The sequence below is a fragment of the Podarcis tiliguerta genome (assembly GCF_965153285.1).
Source record: "Podarcis tiliguerta genome assembly, chromosome: 13".
Classification (NCBI taxonomy): Eukaryota; Metazoa; Chordata; class Lepidosauria; order Squamata; family Lacertidae; genus Podarcis; species Podarcis tiliguerta.
Window position 1 is genome coordinate 43,169,852 of NC_139546.1, and position 27,523 is coordinate 43,197,374.

The 27,523-nt window shown below is 47.6% G+C and overlaps 1 protein-coding gene across 6 annotated transcripts in view; it reads right to left on the bottom strand.

The window, feature by feature from the left end:
* The window catches only part of ARHGEF15 (Rho guanine nucleotide exchange factor 15), a 128,539-nt gene extending 102,358 nt beyond the window's left edge, over positions 1 to 26,181 (bottom strand). For 3 of the 6 annotated variants that reach the window (XR_014504339.1, XR_014504340.1, XM_083410183.1), the window contains exon 1: positions 8,255 to 8,989. The gene's annotated coding sequence lies outside the window, so the exon portion shown is untranslated. Of the gene's footprint in view, positions 1 to 8,254; positions 8,990 to 25,943 lie in introns of those variants that run through there. The other 3 variants (XM_083410184.1, XM_083410186.1, XM_083410185.1) reach the window with 3 other exon arrangements.
* Positions 26,182 to 27,523: the final 1,342 nt, after the last annotated feature.

The window sequence follows — 27,523 nt, forward strand, 5'->3', positions numbered from 1 at the left end:
TTATAGGCAGCCGGCTATCAACATTGTAGCAACAACAACCCAGGGTTTCCCGCCTAAAGTAACTGATGTGGACCTGAGTGAAAACTATATACAGTGGTACCTCAGGTTACATACTGTCAGAGCTGGCTCCAGGTCCCAGCTCACAGAGGACCAACGCTAGCCGGTAGTAATGTACAAAAGTCTTTATTGAAGTACAGTTTCCATTTTCAAGCCGGAGCGCCCCAGCTCTACGTCTAGGGTTTAGATCGGCGAAGCTCCATCTGAATCTCCGCCCCCTGTACACCAGTTTAAGATTCTAGCCTTACTCCACCTCTTCCGTCTCTCCTTTCTCCTCTGGGTCCTGCTACCCCCCGGGGTCCCTTCCTTCCTGGATTCTTCTGATGCTGATGCTGATGCTGACCCCCCTGACTCCTCCCGCTCTTTTCGGCGGGCTTTGGGACCTGGCTCCCTATCCGGGCTGCCAACTGCGCCGCCCTCCTGTACATTTGAACTTGGCGCGCGCGCCCAGCCTTCAACCTTCCTCTCGACCGTTTCCTCGCTCCCCGATGGAGGCGTGGCCAATCCTGACTCATGTCCTCCCGCTGGCAGTGCGCCGCCTGATCCCGATGCCTGGGACTCCTCCCCCCTACTGCACTCTGGTGTGGACGCTGGTACTGATTCCCGACGGCTGCTCTCTGAGTCCCCTCTGGCCCCTTCTTCCTGGGGTGCCCCCCTAGGCACCCCCCTTGCTCTGACCATGGGAGCCCCTTTCTGTGAATCTTCCGATTCGCTGGAAAGACTCAGAGACCTCGGACCGCTGTCATCGCTAACATTTCCTTCGGACTCCTCCCCCTCGCTCTCTATTTCCTCCCTCTCTTGTGCCTCTGCTCCTGAACCCCTGACACATACGCTTCAGGTTACAGACTCCGCTAACCCAGAAATAGTGCTTCAGGTTAAGAACTTTGCTTCAGGATAAGAACAGAAATTGGGCTCCGGCGGCACGGCAGCAGGAGGAGGCCCCATTAGCTAAAGTGGTGCTTCAGGTTAAGAACAGTTTCAGGTTAAGTACGGACCTCCGGAACGAATTAAGTACTTAACCTGAGGTACCACTGTACATGATATTCCTGGTGGCCAGGGTGATAACTTCAATACATAACAAGATCTTTATCTCCCTCTACCTGGGAAGATAACTTTGACAAGTGGGTGGAGCAACCCACTTATCAATCATCTGGCGTCATGACAACATCAGGTGACCAGTAGGTGGCCGGTCCTGGCACCTGCAGAGGTGGGGTCTACTTCATCACAGAATTTCTTGCACGGAGAGTACTTGTGAAGCAGCACCCAGCAGGACTGAAGTCTCCACTTACCAACCAATGAGCAGAAACTTCAGTCATGCTCTCTGCAGGGGTCTGCTTCACCAACCCAACAGAACTGAGCCACGTCCCCCTGCCCATCAGTGGCAATGAGTTCCATGGACAAGTTACTGACTGCAATATCAATACCACACCTTTCTGAACCCAAATAGGGCAAGGCAGCTAAGAACCAAAATGAAACTGTCATCAGATTAAAAACAAACAAGCAAGCAAGTTTTATTTCCATGATCAATGAGGGCTAGCGACCTGTTATTTGCAAAACAGCATCCGAGATTGTGGCAATTCTGCACAGCACCCCCACTACTAATCTTTATTGTCTAGGCCTCTAACGAATTCTCTGAAATTGTGACACTGAAAAGCACATTAAAACAATAAAGTTTTTATCTGGCATCTAAAGATACAGACAGGGGCCTGAAAAATCTACCTAGGCAGTGTGATTCACCAGCATACGTACCGTATTTTTCGCTCTATAAGACGCACCAGACCACAAGACGCACCTAGTTTTTGGAGGAGGAAAACAAGAAAAAAAATATTCTGAATCTCAGAAGCCAGAACAGCAAGAGGGATCACTGCGTAGTGAAAGCAGCAATCCCTCTTGCTGTTCTGGCTTCTGGGATAGCTGCGCAGCCTGCATTCGCTCCATAAGACGCACACACATTTCCCCTTACCTTTTAGGAGGGAAAAAGTGAGTCTTATAGAGCAAAAAATACGGTAATTGTGACAAAATCTGCCGTGATGCCAGCACACCAGCAGAACCTGCACACACAGACTCTTGACCAAAGCTATTGCCACGTCAATCCAGGGCAATGCCAGTTTCAAGTGTACTCCTGAACTGTGAACTATTGGAATTTATTTTGTTAGTTTGGGCCCAGTTTTACAATCTGTTAGGGTCATCTTGAGTCCTGATTCTATCTCCTGAGGCATTAGCTACCCCTCCCAGTTTGGTGTCATCTGCAAATCCCCTCAATTCCTTCAGCCAAGTCATTTATAAATGGTCCGTGCGACACCCCACTTCTCACTTTTTCCCAGGATGATGAAGAACCATTAGTGAGCACTCTTTGGGTTCAGTCAGTCAACCAGCTACAAATCCACTTAACAGTTACCTCATCCACATTTGCCAGCTCTTCATGGATCTCTTCACAACATTTGAAACTCCCATTGTTCTAGGCGCGCTTTGTGACAAGGAATTTCATTAGTGTGAGCTGTTTCTGAGCTCTGGGTGCAGTACTGCGCCTAAGATTTCAGATTAAAACTGCGGAGTGGAAGGAAAGAAGGACCTTTTTCTGCCTCTCCACTTCCAGTCACTCTCTGAAGACTGGAGAAGAGATTCTCTTAAGAATATTAGGGGGGCAGACAGGTAAAGCATGGCTTTGTTTTTTGCAGTCTTCAGGTGAGGACTAGACCATGTGAGAAATGAAAATAAGACTTTAGCTGCAGTTCATTTTCAGCTTTTTATTCTTGCTATTAAAAAAGTGTGCCTAGACATTCTGTTGTTGTACCCATTACCGAGGTTTAAGGTGCCATTTAGCTCCCCTCTTTCATATCTCAGTTTCTAACACTGCTTTACAACTGTACATATCCTTTACATACTTCTCCTTTCCTGTTTGGTCTATTCCTTTTTAATAGGTTATAGCCCTCTATTTCTACATTCCAGTCATGAGTCTCATCCCACCAGGTTTCAGTACAGTAGTACCTCAGGTTACATATGCTTCAGGTTACAGACTCTGCTAACCCAGAAATAGTGCTTCAGGTTAAGAACTTTGCTTCAGGATGAGAACAGAAATCGTGCTCCGGCGGCACGGCAGCAGTGGGAGGCCCCATTAGCTAAAATGGTGCTTCAGGTTAAGAACAGTTTCAGGTTAAGTACGGACCTGAGGTACCACTGTAATGCCTATTAGGTCATATTTGCCATCCTCTATTAAGAGCTCAGATTCATCTTGCTTGTTTCCCATTCTCTGGGCATTAGTATAAAGCCAACTGAGACCATAAGCCATCCTATCCAGCTGCTTCCTTCTTTAGAAGGTTTCTGGAGCACCACCTTAGTTCCCTGTATATCAACGAAGGTATTATCTCTAGTATCAGGTTTGACTCTGTCGTCTGTGATATTGTCTCCCTCCCTCTCAGTATTTAGTTTAAAGTTGTCCTGATCGGGTTCCCCAGGCCTCCTGCAACCACTCCCAGCCCACACCTAGTAGCTGAATAAAGGGAGGGATTTGTCCACAGACCACAAAAATATCTCCTCCTCCTTCTTCTTTTTGAAAACCAAAGTTTACCCCAAAGTTGAAAATGAAAGGAGGAAGTAAGGAGGAAGAGAATCTGCCTCATTGACTCTTGGCTTACACCAGGGTGAGTCACAAAGCTGTGGTATTCATCAGCTGCAAAGCAGATACTTCTGATTTCCTAAGAGTATAAGGAGAATGCTGATGGAACAGGCAAATGGCCTAATAGTGGCCAAACTGCTGTCTGTGGAAATAAGCCCACAAGCAAGACGCAAGTGCAACAGCACTCTTCCTACCAGTGATTCCTAGAACCTGGTATTCGGGGGTATACAGTCTCCTCTAATGACAGAGGTGGAGCTTGGTCATTGTGACTAGCAGTCATTGGTAGTCTGCTCCTCCATGAATTCCTCTATCCTCTTTTAAAGCTAGTAGTAGCCATTACTACCTCTTGCGGGAGCAAATTATGCTGTGTGAACAAGCACTGGATGAAAGGCAGAGTGAGAATCATGACTTATCCTTCAGAGTTACTCCAAATTTACACGCCCCAAAAAGGAATGATTGCAAAGAGGTCCTTACGATTCACTCCAGAGCGAAAAGAGGTAGTAGAGGTGAAATCCCAGGATTTCAACTGAGTGAAGAAGGGGTAAGTAACTAGTTCAGGAAACCTCATATTAGTTGTTTCCTGGTGAACGAGCCCAGTGAAAGTCAATTGCACTGATGGTCACTAAGTGTTAAAAGGTAAAGGTACCCCTGCCCGTACGGGCCAGTCTTGACAGACTCTAGGGTTGTGCGCCCATCTCACTCAAAGAGGCCGGGGGCCAGCGCTGTCCGAAGACACTTCCGGGTCACGTGGCCAGCGTGACATCGCTGCTCTGGCGAGCCAGAGCCGCACACGGAAACACCGTTTACCTTCCCGCTAGTAAGTGGTCCCTATTTATCTACTTGCACCCGGGAGTGCTTTCGAACTGCTAGGTTGGCAGGCGCTGGGACCGAAGAGCGGGAGCGCACTCCACCGCGGGGATTCGAACTGTCGACCTTTCGATCGGCAAGACCTAGGCACTGAGGCTTTAACCCACAGCGCCACCCGTGTCCCATAACTAAGTGTTACTCCATGCTTAAAATAAAAGAAGCCAGACAGTTGGGCTATGTACACACTGGTAGATGGCCATCTTTCATGGATGCTTTAGCAGAGATTCCTGCATTTCAGGGGGTTGGACTAGATGACCCTTGGGGTCCCTTCCAACTCTATGATTCTACAAAAACACAGTGAGGTCATTCCTTCCCCCTGCGATTCATATTGCATTTGAACGCTGCTGTGCACACCAGACCGGGAGGGGAGCAGGCATGTCTTCATCCAGTGCTGCACAAGCAGTTCGGTTCCCCTCCCCCCAGCCCTGCAAACCACCATGCCATGAACTCCAAATTCATGAAGCCATAGCCTGGGCATGTGCTGTTCTCTGTTCATGTGCAATGGCTTCCTCAAACATACAGACCTCAGCTTAACCGCAAAGCGAACACGGCCTACATTTTCAGATCGGATGGAAGCTGGTTGGAGGGGACACACATCAAACGGCTGTGGCTAACATCATGTGTACAGTGGTACCTCGGGTTAAGAACTTAATTCGTTCTGGAGGTCCGTTCTTAACCTGAAACTGTTCTTAACCTGCGGTACCACTTTAGCTAATAGGGCCTCCCACTGTCACCATGCCGCCAGCGCACGATTTCTGTTCTCATCCTGAAGCAAAGTTCTTCACCTGAGGTACTATTTCTGGGTTAGCGGAATCTGTAACCTGAAGCGTCTGTAACCTGAGGTACCACTGTACATGGCTTCCAACACCAGTGGTGGGAACAACACACTGAAGCCGGAACAAACAGTAATGTGCACACAGCCTTCCTGGCTCCTGCAGAATTACACCTGGTTCACACCAGGATAAGGAGTTGGTGGGACAGAGGTTTAACAGAGGAGGACCCCCCCTCCCTAGTTTACAGCAGGGTGGAAAAAAATTACCTCCCATAGAGAGCTCTTCCTTATTTACAGCAGGAATACACGAGGAGATTCCAATTAGCTACATTATTCCAATGGAGCACAACTTGATCAAACCTAGAGAAAGTTGAAGTTATACTACTCAGTATCCCTTATGCTGGGCAGAAATTGGGCTCCTGAATCAAACCCAATTTTTCTGCTACCAGAAAGGCACTGGAAGTGTCTATGCCACAGTACGATCTCTTCTCCAATTAAATTATTTTGCTTTGTAACCAAAGACTCCTTAGGGACGCGGATGGCGCTGTGGTCTAAACCACTGAGCCTCTTGGGCTTGCCGATCGGAAGGTCGGTGGTTTGAATCCTTGCGATGGGGTGAGCTCCCATTGTTCGGTCCCTGCTCCTGCCAACCTAGCAGTTCAAAAGCACGTCAAAAAGTGCAAGTAGATACCTTCCAGCGGGAAGGTAAATGGCGTTTCCGCGCGCTGCTCTGGTTTCTCCAGTCATGCTGGCCCCATAACCCAGAAAAACTGTCTGCGGACAAACGCCAGCTTCCTCAGCCTGTAAAGCGAGATGAGCGCTGCAACGCCCGAGTCGTCTGCAACTGGACTTAACTGTCAGGGGTCCTTTACCTTTACCTTTAACCAAAGACTCCTAATGTGCTGAACTACAGTACTTTTTGGGTTGTGTTGTTGTTGTTTGTTTAATTTTATTATAGGGGTTTTCTTCTTTTTTTCCTCCATTTTTCTGATTTTCTCTTTATCCATGTGTGCTTGTCTTTCATGAAATTTCAATAATCACTTTAGTAATCTTTTAAAGTCTTTGTACTTTTTTGGACAAGTTTGTGTGTGTGTGTGTGTGTGTGTGTTTAAAAAGGCAAGATATTTGGCAACTCTGCGTGTATTCAAAGCACTCTTTTGTGATGACATCACATATTCCTGCCTTTTTTAACTCTCTGAACTGTACTTTCTCCCTGTCTGCAACCAAAGTCTGTCCTGTCATTGTGTTCGTTTAATGGGCTCTTCTCTCATTTGAAAAATCAAACTGCTCGGATGAATCATTCAAAATTGAGACCACATGAAGCAGGCAGCTTTGTAAATAAACCATTGAAATTGGCAAGTGTGGGGGAAGAAGGGAGAGAAACGCTCATTCTTTAACCCTGGACATATTTTATTCCCCATACCCTGTTGCCTCCTTTAATTTTGGGGGGAGGAGATGACCCTTTCACTGCTATGTTCTTTTTTAGTTGGGCAAATTTATTCCAGCCCGGCAGTTTTTCCTCTGCTCCAGATTTCTGGAGAGGGTGGGGGCGTTCCTATTCCTGTAAGACTTTTCACGCTCCCAGTTCCAAACTAGCCTCCCTTGGGAGCGGCTTAAGAAAACACATGTAATCCAGCCAGCAATAAGGCAGAGGTGTTAATTCTCCTCTTCTCGCCCCCCCCACCCCCAATTTCACTTGAATTTTAAGCCTGCGAGGGGAGAAGACAAAGGATTCCCCAGAAAGTGAATGTGGAATTGGTCCCTATGGGGCAGAATCTTTTCCAGCTCAAGGACTCTTGGGAAACATGGGGGGGGGCGCACATGTGAGTGGTGGGTGGAGCCAGAGACAGAAGTGGGAGGGGCAATGGGTCTCTGAACAGCCATGCAAAAGGAGAGACGCTTCCACAGACACACACAAACACACGTGTGTGCAAAGGCGGCCCTCCACCCAGGCGAGCAAAAGGCATAATCGCAGCTGAAGGACAGATTCCAGCCAGGCAAAAGCACCTGAGGAGTGTGTGCAGCAAGAATAGTGAGGGGTGAATCCTGGAGAGGGGGTGTGGCCTACTATTGAAAGAGACCAGAGGTGTGAAGGACCACAGATTCCCTAGCACCTTTAAAAAGAGCATTGTAAGTGTTGCTCTAAGCCAGGGGTCAGCAAGGTTTACCGGCCATGGGCCGGATCACTCCCGCGGAGATCGTCTGTGGGCTGGCGCAGCGTGACACCAGAAATCACGTCTGCACATGTCCGTGGTGCCAGAAATCACTTCTGCACATGCCCAGACGCCAAAAATCATGCCTGCGCAGAAGTGATTTCCAACGTCTGGACATGCGCAGGTGCAATTTCTGGTATATGCGCATGCGCAGACACAATTTCTGGCGCCACTCAGCAAGTCCCTGCCCCACGCTGCGCCAGTTCAGGGGCGGCTTGTGGGCCAGTAAAATGGTCTTCGCGGGCCGCATCCGGCCCATGGGCCGCACGTTGCCGACCCCTGCTCTAAGCCTATGTACTTGGAAGACTGGATCCCACCCAGCCTAGACCTTCCTGGAGAAGATGGAGAGGTAATTCTTCTACCGCTTCCAATCTACCCCTGGGACCAGATCCGTTTATCCAAAAGAGATTCTCCCAAGCCTACGGAACGAAGAAGCCCAGCTACACCCACCTCTGCACATGGTTTCCAGGGAGTGGGTGGGGAGACGAAAGGCGCAGAAAATCCTGAACAGGATCCGCCCCCTCAAACTGCTGGCTTTGATGTTCCAATGAGCGACGGAACCCCCCTGCATCTTAGGAGATTTCCAAAAGGTTGGGTTGCCTTTTCCCACTGGGACCATTTTCTCTTCTAAATAATAACACCTATGTTAAGCCCTGTTTAAAATGAAATAAAAACCCTTTGTTAAGCCCACGCTCAAAGAAAAGCCCTTGCACGAGAAAGATCCATTACCCTTCAGTTCCAGGCTGCCTCCGGAGTATTTCCACGCCAGATTGGGTCGACCATCCACAATGCAAAAAAAAATAAATCTCTGCAAGGCGGGGAAACTTCACATCATGGACTCACTTGAGTTTTCAGAGAAAAGCCAGAAATCCAGAGGCGGACTCGCACACACACGCGCAAAAAGAAAAAAGCAAGCCAGCTTCCAGAGTGGGGGAAAACCGTCCTCTTTCCTTCTCTCTGTTGTTACAGGATGGTTACAACAGCTGCATTCTGCAAGGCTGCCGCAACTCCGTCCTGGCCAGCCATCTCTGCCTGTGGTCCTCCAGAGACAGCTTGCCCGTAAAAAGAATCAAACCGCTCCTTGTTTCTGAGTTGGCTGCTGGAAAAAAAGAAAGGGAGGGGAGGGAAAAGAAGAGCTGGTCCTCCTCTCCTCTTGTCTGATGAGAGGGTGCCGGGTGGCACAAAAGCAGGAAGGGAAGGGTTGGGATTGGCAGATGCCTTTGCACACAGGAGAGAGACAGAGCATAGCACGCCTTTTTTCTCATTCATTGGGAAGGGAAGGGAGTGGCGGTCGGAAAGGTGGGAGACAAGCACAGAGGACTTATTCATGGAGCGGGCTTGCTGGAAAGAAGCAAGAGGACCTAGGGGATTTGCTTCTGCAAGAAGCAGCAGCAAGGACCACCAGTTTGGATGGCTGTGAAAGAGGGTGAGGGGAAAACATGGATCAGGCTCTCCATGGCTCCTGGCCACGATGGCTGTGAATTAGAGGCATCTGACTGGCTGCCACAAGAACATGATGCTGGATTACATGGGCCATTGGGCTGATCTTGCAGGGCTCTTAATTCCCTCAAGCGTTCCTCAAAGCTTCTGGAAGCCAAGACTTATGAGGAATGGTTGAGGGAGCTGGGTATGTTTAGCCTGCTAAAGAGGAGACTGAGAAGAAGAAGAAGGAGGAGGAGGAGGAGGAGGAGGGGAGTTTGGATTTGATATCCCGCTTTATCACTACCCGGAGGAGTCTCAAAGTGGCTAACATTCTCCTTTCCCTTCCTCCCCCACAACAAACACTCTGTGAAGTGAGTGGGGCTAAGAGACTTCAAAGAAGTATGACTAGCCCAAGGTCACCCAGCAGCTGCATGTGGAGGAGCGGAGACGCGAACCCGGTTCACCAGATTACGAATCTACCACTCTTAACCATTACACCACACTGGCTGAGAGAAGATACTACAGCCATCTTCAAATATCTCAAGGGTTGTCACATGGAAGATGGAGCAAACTTGTTTTCTCCTGCTCTGGAGACCCGAACCAATGGATCTAAGTTACAAGAAAAGAGATTCCAACTTAAGATCAGGAAAAACTTTCTGACCACGAGAGTTGTTTGACAGTGGAACAGACTCTCACAGGAAGGTGTGGACTCTCGTTCCTTGGAGGTTTTTAAGCAGAGGCTGGATGGTCATCCGTCATGGATGCTTCAGCTGAGATTTCTGCATTGCAGGGGGTTGGACTAGAAAACCCTCAGGGTCCCTTCCCAATGTACAATTCTATGATTCTTGTGTTTATGTTCATATGGCCACCAACAGGCCATGAAAGATGGGCCAGAACGATGCAAAACCTTAATATGGGTGGAGATTTGGCTAAGCTATGCCAACTCATCGCAGCATACACCAATGGTTTATTTAAGAGAGCGCCACCCTTTTCAGGTTAAGGCTTGCTTTCTTCTCCCAGGGTTAAAATGCAGTGTGCCAAATAATGACTGCAAAAAGAACCCATTGTTATTACAAGCAGAAACCTGCAAACATACACAGAGGTTAACAATTCTGGGAACTCAATTCTTTTTGACTGTGGCATATCTATTTATTACATTTTTGCAACCCCGACCTTCTGCCACAGAAGTCAGCACAGACTACAAGATTTCCCTGCCCCCAGGTTAAGCCACACAACACCCCTGCGTGGCATGTTAGGTTGGCCACTGGAGAAGATTGGCTGTGGAAGATCAATCATGCAAGATATATGTCTACTGTAAACTGTTTAAGATGCTCCACCTTAGGGTGTAGGGACCATTGGTCTAAAAATAATTCAGGATGTTTTGTATATACACCGTTTAATATGTTTACATGCGCACTAGTTGGTTAATATGTACTGTGAACTGAGATGTAAGTCAAACCATTGGTTCATCCAATCAAATACTGCAGTGGCTCCATGGTTTCAGCCAAGAGTCTTTTAGCAGCCATTTTAATTACCCACAATGCCTCTGACGTAGCACAACCCTCGGCACTGTGGGAAATTAAAATGGAAGCCAACTGCTGCTACCTGCCACTACCTGATAAGCCCATGGTGGGAAGGGGAGACACAGCTTTGCCACCCCTCAGAAAAAAAACCCCCAAAAACCCTGTAACCAGCCTTGACCTTATCTCCGAACACACTTGTTTATTAGAACAGTCATTCCTGGGCTTTGTTAAACCGTAGCTGTGGTACTCCAGATCTTGTTGGCCTACAACTCCCATCATCCCCTGTTCTCTGGGCATACTGCCTGGGGCTGATGGGGGTCCCCAGGCACTTTGGCTGCAATCCAGAGAGCCCTGCAGATCTCAGTGTGACTGCGTCTCTCTGGAGCTTCGGCCTTTTCCCTCCCCAAAAAAGTTTGACAACGACGAAGGTGGGATTCGAACCCACGCGTGCAGAGCACAATGGATTAGCAGTCCATCGCCTTAACCACTCGGCCACCTCGTCCTTCCTGGCCTCTCTGTGCACAACATACACCTCATTTGCTGACAGCAGGATCTGCACCCTTATTTTTTAAGCTTTCATTTCTTAAATCAGAAATACAATTTTCAAGGGACAGGATTTAAAAATACCTTTTTAAAAAAACTGCTCTGTGCGCATAAACAGGCTCCTGCATGCATAGTTACTGTTTCTTTGCACAAGAGGGTTGCGAAAGAACCTTATTACATAAGAGGGGGTGGGAATCAAATGTAGCCAGACATCCCACTCTGAAAGCTTTCTTGCACAACTTTTCCCCCACGGCCGCCCACACCCTGTGCCAAAAGCTGTCTGTATTGCCGTGCACTAAAGAAGAATGATAATAAAAGAAACTATACCTGAAAAGAACTTGGGTTTGCCCACCTGCACAAATTATGCAATTTAAGGACCTTATTTCACCGTATTTTGCATCGTCTTTTCTACAAATATCAAGGGACAGTCTGCAGCAAAAATGCCTTGCTTCCGTGACTTCTCAAAAAAAAATAAAATCAGCCACCCCTTCAGCTTCCAAAACTGAACAAGCCTTGCATGAATCAAGCTGGCCTCAATAAGAACTAGAAACTTACCAGGGGAAAGGTATAAAAGGGAAGCATCTCAAGGAGCTTTGCTTTGCTGCCAAAGTCACACCCTTTTGTGCGTGTGGCATCTGCATAGCTTTCTCTGGGCACACCCCAGGTTGTAAAGCGCTTGTGCATTCCAGCACAGAGAGTAGGGAGGGATTTATTGCACTGCATATAGATTTCAGGAGCAAGCAAACATATTTTTTGTCCCGCGTGTGCTGGGTATGAGCCAGGGCGGGGGCACAAGAGCAAGGTTGTGAAACCTACAAATCTGTTCCGCCAACCCACACGCGGCTTGAAATCAGGTAAGGTGTTTTAAATCACACTGCATGTGCTAATTAGCAGGCCGAATGTTGTGTCAACACCTACACATTAATAACGGTAATTGCCGCTGTCTGTACTTTTCTGCCTCTGTTTACATCCACAGCCCTGTGTAGAAACACCAGCAACTCAAGAGAACGCTTCACATGAGGTGGGTTTGTAATGCAGAAAAGGCACGTGACAAGGATGAGAAACTTGTGGTGGTCCAGATTATTATTATTATTATTATTATTATTAGCATCAGCATCAATTTATATACAGTGGTACCTCGGGTTACATACGCTTCAGGTTACATACGCTTCAGGTTACAGACTCCACTAACCCAGAAATAGTACCTTGGGTTAAGAACTTTGCTTCAGGATGAGAACAGAAATCGTGCTCCAGCGGTGCGGCGGCAGGAGGCCCCATTAGCTAAAGTGGTGCTTCAGGTTAAGAACAGTTTCAGGTTAAGAACGGACCTCCGGAACGAATTAAGTACTTAACCCGAGGTACTACTGTACCACCGTTTATCAAAAGATCCCGGGGGGTGTACAACATTACAAACACATTACAGAACATCAATGATAAAAACATTAATGAAAAGATGGTGAAAAACACACCGACAGATAGCCTAAGAATAGAATAGCCATCATAATATCAGTCCTCTTCCCTACACTTTGACAGATGTTGCTGAACTACATCTCCCATCTTCCCTGACCACTGGCCTTGCTGGTCAGCGGTTGATGGGACTCCAGCCACATCCAAGGTGCTACCAACCCCCCCCCCCCATCCTGGACGCATGTCACAATAAAATGTTTTAGTTATTCAGGTGCTGCAAGACTGTTGATGTTGTAGCAGCAGACTCACACAGTTCCCCTGCTGGAAATCAAGTTGGGATCGTGGGGGTACGCTCCATTTCACCCCCAACACATAATTAAGGGAACTCTGAATGCCAGGCCCCTTTAAAGCAGTATTTTACTACTTTATTTTTTTTCTTTCTTTTTTTAAATAAAATTTATTAGATATTTTATAATTATAAAAGGAAAAACAATGAAGAAAAACAATACATGAATTCAACAACCAATACATCAACAATAAAAAAAAGAAAAAAACAATACAACAATACAACATAAGAGGGGGGAAACAAAAACACACATCCAAATTTTGTATCCAAATCTTTCATTAGCTTATTTCCTCGACTTCCTCGCACCTCCCTTTTTTGTATTCTAGTTCAAATTATCTAGTTCAACAAATCCTTTCCCTCCTCTTCAGTATTTTACTACTTTAAACATTCACGGCTTCCTCCCAAGAATCCTGGGAACCGCCATTTGATAATGGCACTATTGTGAGTTGTCAGAAGACCCGATGCCCCTCACAGAGCTACAGTTCCCATCGTCCCCTGAAAAGGCGCATTAATGGTTAAGCCGTTCTGGGAATTGTAGCTGGGGAATAGTGGTTTATTGCTCCTGCTTCCCAGGGAACTCTGGGAATTGTAGAGATGAGATTTACAATGCCACCGCCCCCCCTTTTTTGGGTGGTTATGTTGAGACCCAACTGTTTAGAAACTTTGGAAAACTGGCACATGCTTTTCCCAGAGAGGAGACTGATGAGTCACTTTCCGAGAAAGGGGAGCAGTCGGCAAACTGTCTCGTGTCCATTGTCCCTTTCCAACACAATGTACACTTCCTTCCAGGCGGAATGAGAGCCCGGTAAGCAAGCAATCTCAATGGACAACTATGCATGAAGAGTCAGTGCCCCATTTGCCTTTTAGCAATTAAGAAAAAGAAGAACAGCACCCATAGGTGTGGACAGGAAGGTTTAGATTCTGGACTTAATGGTCATCTGGAGTGGAAGAACCTAGTGCATAGACACCATGCATTTTAAAAATATTTGTAGTACATGCCCTCAAAAAAAGAATTCTGGGAACTGTTTACATCTCACAGAGCTAGCACCCTTAAACTACAGTTCCCAGGATTCCTGCATTGCGGGGGTTGGACTAGATGACCCATAGGGTCCCATCCAACTCTACAATTCGACAATTCTATGGCTCTTTGTGGCTAGCAATGTGCTTCCAAATGTATGGTGTATACACAGCCTCATTCTAAATTCCACTGAATTTGGAAGCCCACCTGCTCTTTCTGCAGTGTGGCACCCTGGCCCACTGCTCCAAACTACAGTGGTGCCTCGCAAGACGAAATAAATCCGTTCTGCGAGTTTTTTCGTCTTGTGAATTTTTCGTCTTGCGAAGCACGGTTTCCCATAGGAAATGCATTGACGGTTTCCCATAGGAATGCATTGACGGTTTTAAGAAAAAGGCGCAAGACGTTTTCGTCTTGCGAAGCAAGCCCATAGGGAAATTCGTCTTGCGAAGCAACTCAAAAAACAAAAAACTCTTTCGTCTTGCGAGTTTTTCGTCTTGTGAGGCATTCGTCTTGCAAGGTACCACTGTATTGCCCTATTGCCCCCACCCAACCTTGAGAGAGCTGACTTCGATGCCAACAGTCCCTTTCACTCAGCTCCAAATTTACACAGAGTAGTGGTAGTGGCTATTAGCAAATTTATATCCCCATCTTCCACCCAGAAGAGCCCAGGGGAGACAAAAACAAAAGTGATAAAGCAATGCCCTCAAAAATAAAATAAAAATATACTTAGTCAAGCCACTAGTCCTCAATGAGGTGAGAAACCTGTGTCTGACTAGCACCACCTGCAGCAGCACAGGGAGGTTCTTAGATAACTTAATGCTTCCCAAGACACAGCATTTCCATGCACATAGAAAACTAGGTGTTTAGGGGCAACAGCTAGGCTGTAATCCTCCGAGACACCTTGTTCTCCTTGGAGATCACAAATAATGACTGCCTGGGAATTTCCGTCTGGGAATTCCCAGGTGTCAAAAAAGGTTATCTATGTATGCCACTACTGCGGCCCGTATTTTGTTAGCCCCAAAATGGAAAATGAGTGAGGTCCCAACTAAAGAAGAATGGCAACTTAAGCTGATGGAATATGCACAGTTTGCGGAATTAACATATAGAATAAGAGAACAAGAACAACATACGTTTAGAGAAGACTGGAATTCTTTTATTGAATATATGGGGGGGGGATTGTGTACACTTGAAAACGTTGGCAGCATTAAGATAAATTCAACAGTGTAAATAAGTTTTGATGGACGTAATAATGGAACACTGAATGGTTTAGTTTATGTAAAATATGCAGGGATTTATGATATGCAAAATGAACCGTGGAAAGAGAAGAAGGGACGTCATTGATATTTTAAGGATGTTTAAATGAGTATTCTAAATTGTAAAACAGAAAATTTAATAATATAGGCAAATAATGACTGCCACCAGCGGCAGCCAAAATCCGTGAGGCACCGACCTCTTTTCATCTTTGGCATGCTTAATGCATTTTAAAAAAAAATTAACTGTGAACAAGCTTTGAGCTTAAACAGGGCCTGTAGCCATGGACCCTGTCCCCAGGATCAGAGAGAGAGAGAGAGAGAGCAATTTCAAGCATGCACAGAGCGCCTTCCGCTATGGAGTTATCAAAATAAAAATAGGTTTCCTGGCACACACTATAAAAACATTTCAGGAAAGTCGACCAGCCTACGCCCCTGCTGAATGATAGCCCTGCAAAATAAACACAATTACCGCCTCCTGATATCTTACCTGCATTTCCTCTGACACAGTTTCCCTGGTTTCTGAATGTCTGAGGATCTCCCACAAAAAGCAGGTGACGAGCACCCCTTTTTTTCCACAAAAGACGGGTAAAAAGCATTCTGCATGCCGGGAACTGACACTGGCTGGCGACATTATTATGAATCTCTCCTGTGGCAATTTTTTTATTGCGAAAAGGCACTTTATGGTTCCGCAGTCCACAGCTGAAGGCGGAATCTGAACCTAGCTCTGCTCTAGCCAGACTCCAAAGACGGAGTCTGCTACGTCAGGCCAGCTCTGACTCTCACCATTTCCCCATGCTGCCAGTGTTTCACGGGAAATAAAACAGTGAAACAATTAAAGTCCATCTCATAACTCTCTGTATCACCTTGGCCTCCTTTCAACCTGTCTCGGAAGCAGGAAATTCTTCCCCACCTCTGCACTGGATATAATTGGACCATTCAATCACTCCCAAAGTGAGCATTCAAGAAAATTCAACTACTTCTAGGGTTGGCAATTATCACTCTGCAAGACTCATGGTTCTCAGCTCAGATATATCAGCTAATCACCAAATGGCACCTTAAACCTAGGTTGTGGTCGCCACAACTGAACGTCTAGACACCTTTTTTCTTTGTTACAATGAGGTTTATTGTTATTTATCTCTCTACTGCTTTGTATTTTAAGGGGGGAAATCTTAAAGCGGTTTACAACACATTAAAACATCAAATAAAGAAATCCAGAATAAAACAAATGCAAACTTCAAAGAAAATATTTCAAATCCTTCTCTAAGTGACGTTTTGCTTTCCTCATATTTATTCACCGACTTAATTTAAAGAGCTGCCCCATAGCAGAAAGACTCTAGGGAGCCAGGGTGGTGTGACAGACATGGCCAAACTTGGCCCTCAAGATGTTTTGGGACTACAACTCCCATCATCCCTAGCTAACAGGAGGAGTGGTCAGGGATGATGGGAATTGTAGTCGCAAAACAGCTCGAGGGCCAAGTTTGGCCATGCCTGGTAGAGTGTCGGACAAGGAACTGGAAGCCCAGGGTTCAAATCTTCACTCGGCCATGAAGCTCACTGGATGACCCGGGGCCAGTCACAGACTCTTAACCTACCTCACAGGGTCGTTGTAAGGATAAACTGAGGAGAGGAGTGAACTTTCGGAGAAAAAAACGAGATATACAGTGGTACATCGGGTTAAGTACTTAATTCGTTCCAGAGGTCCGTTCTTAACCTGAAACTGTTCTTAACCTGAAGCACCACTTTAGCTAATGGGGCCTCCCGCTGCCACCGCGCCGCTGGAGCACAATTTCTGTTCTCATCCTGAAGCAAAGGTCTTAACCCAAAGTACAATTTCTGGGTTAGCGGAGTCTGTAACCTGAAGCATATGTAACCCAAGGTACCACTGTAAATGCAATAAATGAGCTCTTCTGCCTACCTGCTTAAGAAAGCAGGAGGGGCCAGTCAGATGTTAGTCATGAAGCTGGCACCCAGAAATCACAATTGGACTTGTGCCAGTCCCAAAACTTGGCTGGCGCCTGGAGAATTTATAAGACTGCATGGATAGTACGCACCCTGGAAATGATCTCTTTCAGCTTCTGCCTTCTGGAAGAAGGTGCACAGTTATAAAGACTTGGACTAGCCGCCTGAGAAACAGTTTTTATCCAAATGCGATTTTGGTTTTAAACGCAGTATAAGGTAGTCCCTGTGGGAGTATATTGTATTTAATTGTGGGGTATCAGACTTTTTGGGGGGGGGGACGCGGGTGGTGCTGTGGGTAAAAGCCTCAGCGCCTAGGGCTTGCCGATCGAAAGGTCGGCGGTTCGAATCCCTGCGGCGGGGTGCGCTCCCGTTGCTCGGTCCCAGCGCCTGCCAACCTAGCAGTTCGAAAGCACTCCCAGGTGCAAGTAGATAAATAGGGACCGCTTACTAGCGGGAAGGTAAATGGTGTTTCCATGTGCTGCTCTGGCTCGCCAGAGCAGCGATGTCACGCTGGCCACGTGACCCGGAAGTGTCTCCGGACAGCGCTGGCCCCCGGCCTATAGAGTGAGATGGGCGCACAACCCTAGAGTCTGTCAAGACTGGCCCGTACGGGCAGGGGTACCTTTACCTTTTTATCAGACTTTTTAGTAGGTTAACCAGGCTGGGATAGCAGGCTTGTTTGTTTTTGAATGTCTGAGGTAGATTTTTTCAATTTCGTTGTTCTGTATGGGACAATGACAATAAAGATGTATCATATCGTATGGTGAACCTTTTATTGTACCCAGGACTGTTGGCCCATGGTAAAAGAGTTTGCAGGATTCTATAGCATTCTCTCTCTCTAAATCTCTCTCTCCATCCCTCCATGCCACTTCATCTGGCCAAGCTATAGAAAATTTGGGCAGTTTCCCCGGAAAGGGTGAGCCCATTCGGTCTGTTGCAGCGAGAACAAAATGTGGCAAGGCTTTCTACGGGCCACTCCGCGAAGCGCGGTCCTGACTTGGCAAGCATATAAAGGGATTTGTGACACCTAAAGGCTAGCCGATTTACTGTGGCGTAAATCCACATGGACGGGAGCCCACTCCGTCAGATGAGTTGGCAAACGCACGTCCACATGGCCAAGTGTGCGATGAGTGGGTCGGGATGGGAACAACAGGAGTCCAGCAAGCAGGTAACACAATTACTATCATCTGATGCTTCAATTAAAGTGGAAAGGGATGCCAAACAAGCACAGCGGCCTCCGCTACTCAGTGCCATATTGAATCAGCCCTGTCTTTGCTGTGTTTCATTTCACACGGGAGTCTCCCATTATAGTTCCTCAGTTGGAGAACAGCGACCTTCACGATGAAAATAAGGCTTTTTGGGGTTGGGGGGGGGGGAGCCAGCCACTTCTTTTAAAGACAAAGATGATGGAGTGTTTCTGTTTTAAAGGGAGATTGTTCACGTATATGTGGGGACGTAAAAGTAAAGGTAAAGGACCTCTGGGCGGTGAAGTTGAGTCGAAGGGGTTGCGGCGCTCATCTGGCTTTCAGGCCGAGAGAGCCAGCGTTTGTCCACAGACAGTTTTCTGGGTCATGTGGGCAGCAAGACTAAACTGCTTCTGGTGCAACGGGACACCATGATGGAAACCAGAGTGCACAGAAACACCATTTATCTTCCCGCCGCAGCGGTACATATTTATCTACTTGCACTAGTGTGCTTTCGAACTGCTAGGTTGGCAGGAGCTGGGACAGAGCAACGGGAGCTCACTCATCGCGGGGATTCAAACCGCCGACCTTCTGATCGGCAAGCCCAAGAGGCTCTGCGGTTTAGATCACAGCGCCACCTGCATCCCTGTGGGGATGTACACCCCAGTTGGCATCCGTCAATGAGAGAGACAATGGAGGAATACATCTTGGGGGTAAAGTCAAACCATTGGAGTGTTAACAATACCTGCTGTGGCTGCACACAAACCTGAATAAAATATATTCAGATGTTTATATGCAGCTGTTTAAAATGCAGATAGAGAAAGACAGGTGTACTGTATATATTTTCAAAGTGCAATGTTTTACCATTTTTTACATACATGCTATAAGGATATATATTTATTGTAGCATTTCAATATCCATTTTCGCAAGAGTTCTTTAAGGCAACTAACGACATTGGAATGAAACGAAAAGTGCCCCAAAGGCAACAGTCTAATTCTCTACACGTCTACACGGCAGTAATGTTTCAATGGGACCTGCTCCTGGGTAAACATATCAATAAAAGGCAATTAACTACAGAACCGCAGCCAAAGATCTAACTGATGGCAGGCACAGGTATAGTGCCAAGACAAAGTCCTTTTGAGATCAAGCACTACGTATGTTGCAACAGGTAAGAACCATAGATTCCACAGATTTGCAGAAGTGGAAGGGACCTTCAGGGTCATCCAGTCCAACCCCCTGAGGCAGAAGTCTTTTTGCACAATGTGGGGCTTGAACCCACAATCCTGAGATCAAGAGCTTCATGCTGTACCAACAGAACCATCCCAGCTTGTTAGAATTGTCAGGCAAACTATAAACCCAATGTAGGGAACCTTTGGTCCTCCAGACATTGCGGAACTACAACTCCCATCATCCCTGACAGTTGGTCATGCTTGCTGTGGCTGATGGGAGTCACAGTTCAGCAGCAGCTAGAGGGCCAAAGGTCCCCCCACCCATAGCTGTCAACATTTTCCCTTTTTTAAGGGAAATTCCCTTATTCCGAATAGGATTCCTGGCAAGAAAAGGGAAAAGTTGACAGCTATATCCCCACCTGCTTATAAATGTATCATATCGTATGGAGCAATGGATCCAAACTACAAGAAAGAAGATTCCACCTAAACATTAGGAAGAACTTCCTGACAGTAAGAGCTGTTTGACAGTGGAATTTGCTGCCAAGGAGTGTGGTGGAGTCTCCTTCTTTGGAGGTCTTTAAGCAGAGGCTTGACAACCATATGTCAGGAGTGCTCTGATGGTGTTTCCTGCTTGGCAGGGGGTTGGACTCGATGGCCCTTGTGGTCTCTTCCAACTCTAGGATTCTATGATTCTAAATCATTTAGACCAGCAGTGGGCAACTATTTTCAGGTCCAGGGACCCATGTCCTTGTAGGCAGCCCTTCAGGGGCCAGAGGGAACAATAGTAAAAGCCACAAATACGACTCTGGCCTTTGTACAGTGGGCTACACCCAAGCCACATATAAATCTTTGGTTTTCAAAGACACTCAAATCACCATCATCCATCCAGTCGGGCAGCAGCATTGCAGGATTGCATGGCTCACAGGCAGCGAAGGGCATGGCTTGGCAAGAGTCCCAGGGGCCAGACAGAAAAGAAATGAAGGTCCGCACTTGATGCATATTTAAATAACCTTAAAATATCAAAGTGGAAGACAGGAGTGCCTGGCGTGCTCTGGTCCATGGGGTCACGAAGAGTCAGACACAACTAAACGACTAAACAACAACAACAAAATTTCAAAAACTTCCCTTCTTCTCTTTCCATGGTTCATTCTATATAACATAAATCCCTGCATATTTTGTATAAACTAAAACATTTAGTATTCCATTATTACATCCATCAAAACTTATTTACCGGTACACTGTCGAATTTATCTTAATGCTGCCCACGTTTCAAGTGTATACAATTCCCCCCTCCCCATATATTCAATAAACATTTTCCAATCTTTTTTAAACGTATGTTCTTCTTGTTTTCTTATTCTGTATGTTAGGTCCACAAGCTGCGCATATTCCATCAGCTTAAGTTGCCATTCTTCTTTAGTTGGAACCTCGCTCATTTTCTATTTGGGGGCTAACAAAACACAGGCCACAGTAGTGGCCTACATAAATAAACTTTATTGACACCTGGGAATTTCCACCTGAATTATGCCCAACTAAAAGGAATCTGGGTGTTGTGGTTTTTTGAAAAGTACTTTAAAACATTTTTTAAAGTCATTATAAATTATTTCCCAATACTCTTTTAACCTTTTACAGGTCCACCATGTGTGAAAGAACGTACCCTCTACCTCAGGGGTGCCCAAACGTCTTTCAAAGAGGGCCAGATTTGATGAAGTGAACATGTGTGAGGGCCAACCCAAGTTGTTTTTTTAGGACTGAAGTGGTTGAGCTTTTTTTAGGATTGAAGCTGTTGAGCTTTCTTGAGGATTTTACCCCAGTAGATAAACAAACCACAGGAGCCAGATTAAACTGACTGGCGGGCCGGATTAGGCCCCTGAAACGGCCTTTGGCCTGCTCTACCTCATTGCATCTCAAGCATTTATCTGGTTCAGATAAGTCCCCACCCTGATTTAGACTGCCAACCAGAACAGAGTGGCTCTTTACTTAAAAATATGAGATGTAAGGTGCATTAGAAACTGCCTCATACAGAATCAGGCCATTGGCCCACCCAGCTCAGTATTGTCTACACGGATTGGCAGAGGCTCTCCAGGGTTTCAGCAGGTGCTCCTCCCAGAGTCCTTACCTAGAGATGCCAGGAACTGAACCGGGGACCTTCTGCACGCAAGGCAAATGCTCTACCACTGAGCTGTGGACCTCCAAATCTGCAGCCCTCAAGATGTGATTGGGCTCCAACCCCCATCATCCCTAGCCAGTGTGGCCAACAGGCATGATGATGGGAGTTGTAGTCCAACAACATCTGGAGGACACAAGCTAGGAGAAACAGATTCACCACACTGAGTCCAACCAGACTTCCTTCTTCTCCATGATGCAACTCCAGGATTGCACTCTCAGCTTCCAAGCAACGCATTTATCTCACTTTGCACATCTTTGCAGCTGCGCAGCAAAAGCTTATCAGAAACCTGCGCATTATCTCTACGCAGATATAATTCACCGCCGCAGGGGTCGTGCAGGACCAAAGGTTTTTGGACTATGGTCCTAGGCTCTATAAATGCTCTGCTTGGCTGAAAACTGAAATAATTCTGTGGTTATATAAACCACCGGCTTGGATGCGCGCATGTTCAGGAGAGTATGTGCATTAAAAAAGAGAAAGGGGGGAAGGGATTTAAATCATCCCGTTAAGAAGAACCCCAAACATCGATCTAGCCCAGAATCCGGCTTCACATAGCGGCCAACCAGATGTGCTCTGAAAGGCGAACATGCAGGACGTCAGCACAGCGGTCCTCTTTGGTTGCTACTCTCCAGTAAGTGGCATTCAAACCAAGGGATGCATTCTGGCAAGGATCACATGTCCATGGTGGGTGGGGCCAGAGGCAAGTGGCCGGAGCATCAGGCTAGTTTCTCTGCAGCACAAATCCCCTTCTTGGTCCCCCATCCAGACAAGCATTATCAGAGTTCAGGGATGCAATCTAGCCAGGGGGAAACAACACAGAGGGGAGAGAAGGGCTGGTGAAAGGCAGGGCCTGCAGAGCATTCCAAGGGCCAGATAAAAAGCCCTGGAGGGCCACATTCAGTCCTCCAGCACCTGGAGATTCTCTACAGTCTCCACAGCTAAAAAATAGTTGGTAAAAAAACCCCTCCTTCTTCCTGAATGTCTGATCCCCTTTTAAAGTCACTTGTTTGAAGCTACAGATGCTACTGCCATACCTTTGCCAGTTCCTTCACAAGGCATCTATTTAAAATGGCCTTTTTTGTCCCCACGGCAATTTAAATCCATTCACCCAGAACACACTTCCCATTCTGCTTCAGATGAAAACAAAGGGTCCCTTAGGCACCGGCGATTTGGCACAACACTGCTCTAACCACTAGGCGTGACTTCCTCCAAGAGCAGGACCCCAAATTCCATGAGTGTGCCAGGGTGCAGATGCAGCTTGTCACCCAGTGGGTTCCCTTTGAAACATGAGGCTCAGGGAGCTGGAAGTTCCCCATCATTTGCCCGCTAAGCGCATGAGTGCAAAGGCACCTGGCAACAAAGCCACCTGTATTGTGTACACACGCACACACGCATGCACACATGTGCCAAGGCTTTCCTCCCCCAGCTGTCTCTGTATGGAAAGGCAATTGCTGACAGATCCTCCATATTTCATCTCTCCAGAATAAAGCCTCCTTGTCTCGTACACAGGGCACACCTTTCCCTTTTCTAACCCAGCACACCTGGTGAGTGACAAGAAGAAGGTCTGTAGTTGAGTGGTAGAACATCTGCTTTGCTCCAGAAGGCTCAATCCTCAATGGCACCACCCAGGTAGGACCAGGGAAAGACACTCTGGAGAGCTGCTGCCAATCAGTGCAGGCAATACTGAGCTAGATGAACGGTCTGGATTGTCACAATTTTCAATCCCATACTGGTAAATTCGGAATTACGCAATCTAAATTGAACTGGGTGGGTGTGCCTTGAACGACAAACCCGCTCGCTGAAAATATCGGACCTTTGCAACAAGGAAAGCAAAATGCAAACGTGTGAAATAACGTATTTTTCGCTCTATAGGACGCACTTTTCCCCCCTCCAAAAATGAAGGGGAAATGTGTGTGCGTCCCATGGAGCGAATGCAGGCTTCAGGCAGCTATCCGCAAGCCTTCGGAGCGTTCCTGCAGCCTGAAGCCCAGCGAGCGCAGCACCAACTCCCACTACGCTCGCCGGGCTTCAGGCAGCCATCCGCAAGCCTTCTGAGCGTGGCGGGAGTTGCCTGTTCTGGGGGCTGGGTTCGGGGGAAGCTCGGGCTTCCCCCGTCCCTAGCCCCGCAAGCTCCGGGAGCGGCAGTGAGGTTGCACGCAATCTTCCCACCGCTCCTGGACCGGGGGGGGGGGGGAATAATTTTTTCCCCTTTATTTCCCCCCCTAAAAACTAGGTGTGCCCTATGGTCCAGTGCACCCTATGGAGCGAAAAATACGATAACACTTGTTTGACACGACATCGTCTAACATCCCTGCGAACAAATCAAGATAACTGTTCAACAGCCAGGTGGAGTGTGTGGAAGTGCCCTTTGTCCAGAAAGCCCTCCTGATTTTGCCATCTGCTCAGGAATCAGGCATCACCCGGAACCCTGCAGAGCCGGGGGCTTTTCCCTTTGCCTGTGACTGGAGAAACTGACTCACTCCTTCTGCTCCAGGGTTTCCTCCACCTTCATCAGATTAGAAGCCAGGCTGATCTCTCAGCCCCAAGCTGTAGAAGCCTCACCCTCGTCTACTCCCCACCCCCCAAACCTGGAATCAGTCGCTCCATCTGGAGCTCTGCAGTGAAGTCACAATGGAAACTCACCCCAAGGCACTAAGATTGTGCGTAAAATGGAGGTTGCAATAGCCTGAGCACAGAGCGCAGCCAGGTAAACTGAGCACTGTCATTTGTGAAATCCGGATGTGCGAGAGGAGGATTGTGTTGGTCATTGGTCAAGAGGTCGCCCAATGGACAATGTCTTTGGAAGGGTATCCTCCAGGTAGCAAACCTGAACCGCAAGGTGATCAAATGAGGTGCTCTTGGTGGCCGCTCTCTGTAACAGCAGCAAATGGGCAAGAAGGTGTTTCTGGAATGGTAGCAATAAATCACTCTCTCCAATAACAAGCTCAGGTGGTGCGTGCCGACAGGACTGTACCAAGACAGGGCCGCTGAGGAACGCAAAGGGAGTATGAGCATGCTCAGGGGAACATCCTGAGGACTTGAACATCTGCGAGGACCAAGCTTGCTCAGTTGGTAGAGAACGCCAAGTTGGAAAAGGAAAACTGGGTGTAGGTGGAATGGAGTGTCCTGGAGGAGGGCAAGCAGGCTGGAACCCTGAACCAAACCCTTGCTGAAATGTGGGTACCGTATTTTTTGCTCTATAAGACTCACTTTTTCCCTCCTAAAAAGTAAGGGGAAACGTGTGTGCGTCTTATGGAGCGAATGCAGGCTGCACAGCTATCCCAGAAGCCAGAAGAGCAAGAGGGATCACTGCTTTCACAGCACAGCGATCACTCTTGCTGCTCTGGCTTCTGAGATTCAGAATTTTTTTTTTCTTGTTTTCCTCCTCCAAAAACTAGGTGCGTCTTGTGGTCTGGTGCGTCTTATAGAGCGAAAAATACGGTATACACAGCCACATTCTATTGCTGGTTCCACACATGTTAGGAACAGCAAATGGTTAAATAAATCGCTGACTATTTATATGGCCTTTTTATGGCACATGTACTCAAAAGAAAATCCCACAGAGTCCAATGGGGCTTACTTCCTGGTAAGTTTGACTCTCCATGTCCCTGAGCTGTATTCTGGTTATCCAAAACCAGGTGATAGTCAGAGCTCCAGCTGCAGGTTTTTCTAACCTCTGTACCTGGGGACGCGCGGGCATTAAGAAGATCCAAATAAAACCAGAGGGTACAAACTGTTTGTGGGGCACCGTTCTAACACTGCGCTGCTATGAACAATTAGTCCCGCTTTGCACAATCTGGAGCACGCTTGCTCAGAAAGAAATGCCACGGAGTTCAGCCGCCTGTAAACATGCACAGGAATTCGTGTAGCCTTTCGCCTCCTAAATACATGTACATACCTCGGGGACAGAGCACATGATTTATATGTGGCGTCAGGCTCAAATCTCTGGCAGTCTCCCGTTTTAACAGCGAGGGTGGCAAAAAGACGCCCACCGCTCCATGCCTTGGGGAGTCACAGCCAGACAGAGAAAGCAGCAGTGGACCCAGGATCCGACTCAACGTAAGAAACTTGAATGCCCTCATAAGTCCAGCTCTTCCACATGAAAGGTGTTGGGGGCCCTGCTGGGAGCCGCCCCCTTAAATAAACCCCATAAGTAGTCGCCGATTCCCACCGGGGTTACAAAAGGCACTCTGCACATGTTCAATGACACTCTCACACACTTGCACGGGCGCTCTCTCCATATATACATATATATTCTTCACGTGTTGTAGAGTTGAGCCCGGCCCTTGGGGAGGTGGGGGAAAAGGTTCCGCGGCGCAGAGGAAAAGGTGCGCGTGTTTCTACAAGATCACCTACCCAGCCGCCGGATCAGGTTTATGGGAGATCCAGCCGACAGATACCAGAGGTTTAACCCAGAGCCTCTCCCTCACCTTCTCACCTTGAGCAGCTCAGGAGCCGGGCACGAGCAGAGGCGAGGCAGGCGATGCGTCCTCGGTCGCTCCGGGTCTCCGATCTCCCGCAGGAACTGGGCTCGGCCGTCCTCCTTTGTCCCGCCCGCCGCATGCCGCCAGCCGGCTGCCGCGCTCGCCTGCTGCCGCCTCCGCCTCCGCCGACAGGGCGCAGTTGGCTCAGGGACCCGCCTCCATGTGCGCCCCCGCCCTCGCCTGGGACCCGGACCAGAGGAGGAGGAGGAGGAGGAGCCGGCGAAGAGGGCGAGGGAGACGATCCAGCGAGACGGCGCCCCCGCCCGGCGCTTCCAGCCCCACCCCGGGGCTCGCGTAAAGTGCAGTCCGGGCCCCTGCCGTTAACATGTTTGCTAAGGTTTAAGCCACGCCGGGGTGGGTGGGTTAAGGGAGAAGTCATAGTTAACTGTCGAGTTGGAAGGGCACCCCCGGGGTCATCTAGTCCAACCCCCTGAAGTGCGGATCTCCGCTTTCAGATACCGCCACTGTCCCTTGAGCATAGTGGGTCTCGCTTCCCTGCAAACATTATTATGAATTCCTTATGCGCAGGATGGCGCTGCGGTCGTTGCAACACACTCTTTCTCTCCGGGTGAGCTTATCAAGTTGTGCGCGTCCCCAGCCCAATTAGGAATGCAAATGGAGGTCAAGAAAGATCCGTACGCAATCAGCGTTCATTAATCATCAACCACCATTGCCAGTAAAAAAGAAAAGTAAAACTAGTGAAAATAATGAGGTCGCCCTGCTTTTTAATCTCCTCTCTGAGATGGACTGGGCTGATAAAGCTTTAACAAGCATGTGACTGTTGGGCCTTAGGGTTGTGAGTTCGAGTCTTGAGTCACCGCGTTTTAAGAATGTTCGCTTCCGCCTGCTTGTTTGTACAGAAGATCGATAACATGGCTGAATCGAACTCTGACCATCATTCTTAAAAACGTGCCGTGCTCTTCTTTTCCACCCTAGGCCCTTTCCCACTTCCTAGGGTCTTTATTCACCCCTGCACAGTTCCACTGACCCCAAGGGAAACCGTGATCTAGTAACTGCGTTGAAGGGTTGAAGCCCAAGACAGTTATTCATTTCTGACCTTCTTAAAAGAGAGCCCAAGTGTGTCTGCAGTGTGGCAAAAAAGGTTTTTATTTTGCAATGCCTGTAAATGTTTAGGGAGTCCCTCCTTTAAAATGATATAACAAATCCAACCTCACAATAAGTTTACTCCACTTTGATCAATGGCATTTACTCCTAGGTAAATGTGCACAGGACCGTAAGCTTCATACAGTGCCCAAAATAGGGCTGCAGTGCTTAATAAGCCTATTAATTGACAATAAAAGAAAGTTCCTCCTGGATGAACTGGGCAGCAGTTTGGGTTTTTAAAAAAAATAATAATCTGTTATTCTTAATACAAGCCCTTACAAAAACTGCAGGTGGCAAAAAAAACCCCCCAAAAAACTCTCAGCACTCTTAACTACACGTCCCAGAATTCTTTCAGGAAAACCATGATGGTTTAAAGTGGTGTGATACCGCTTTAATTGGATAGTGCAGATGGGGCCTAATAA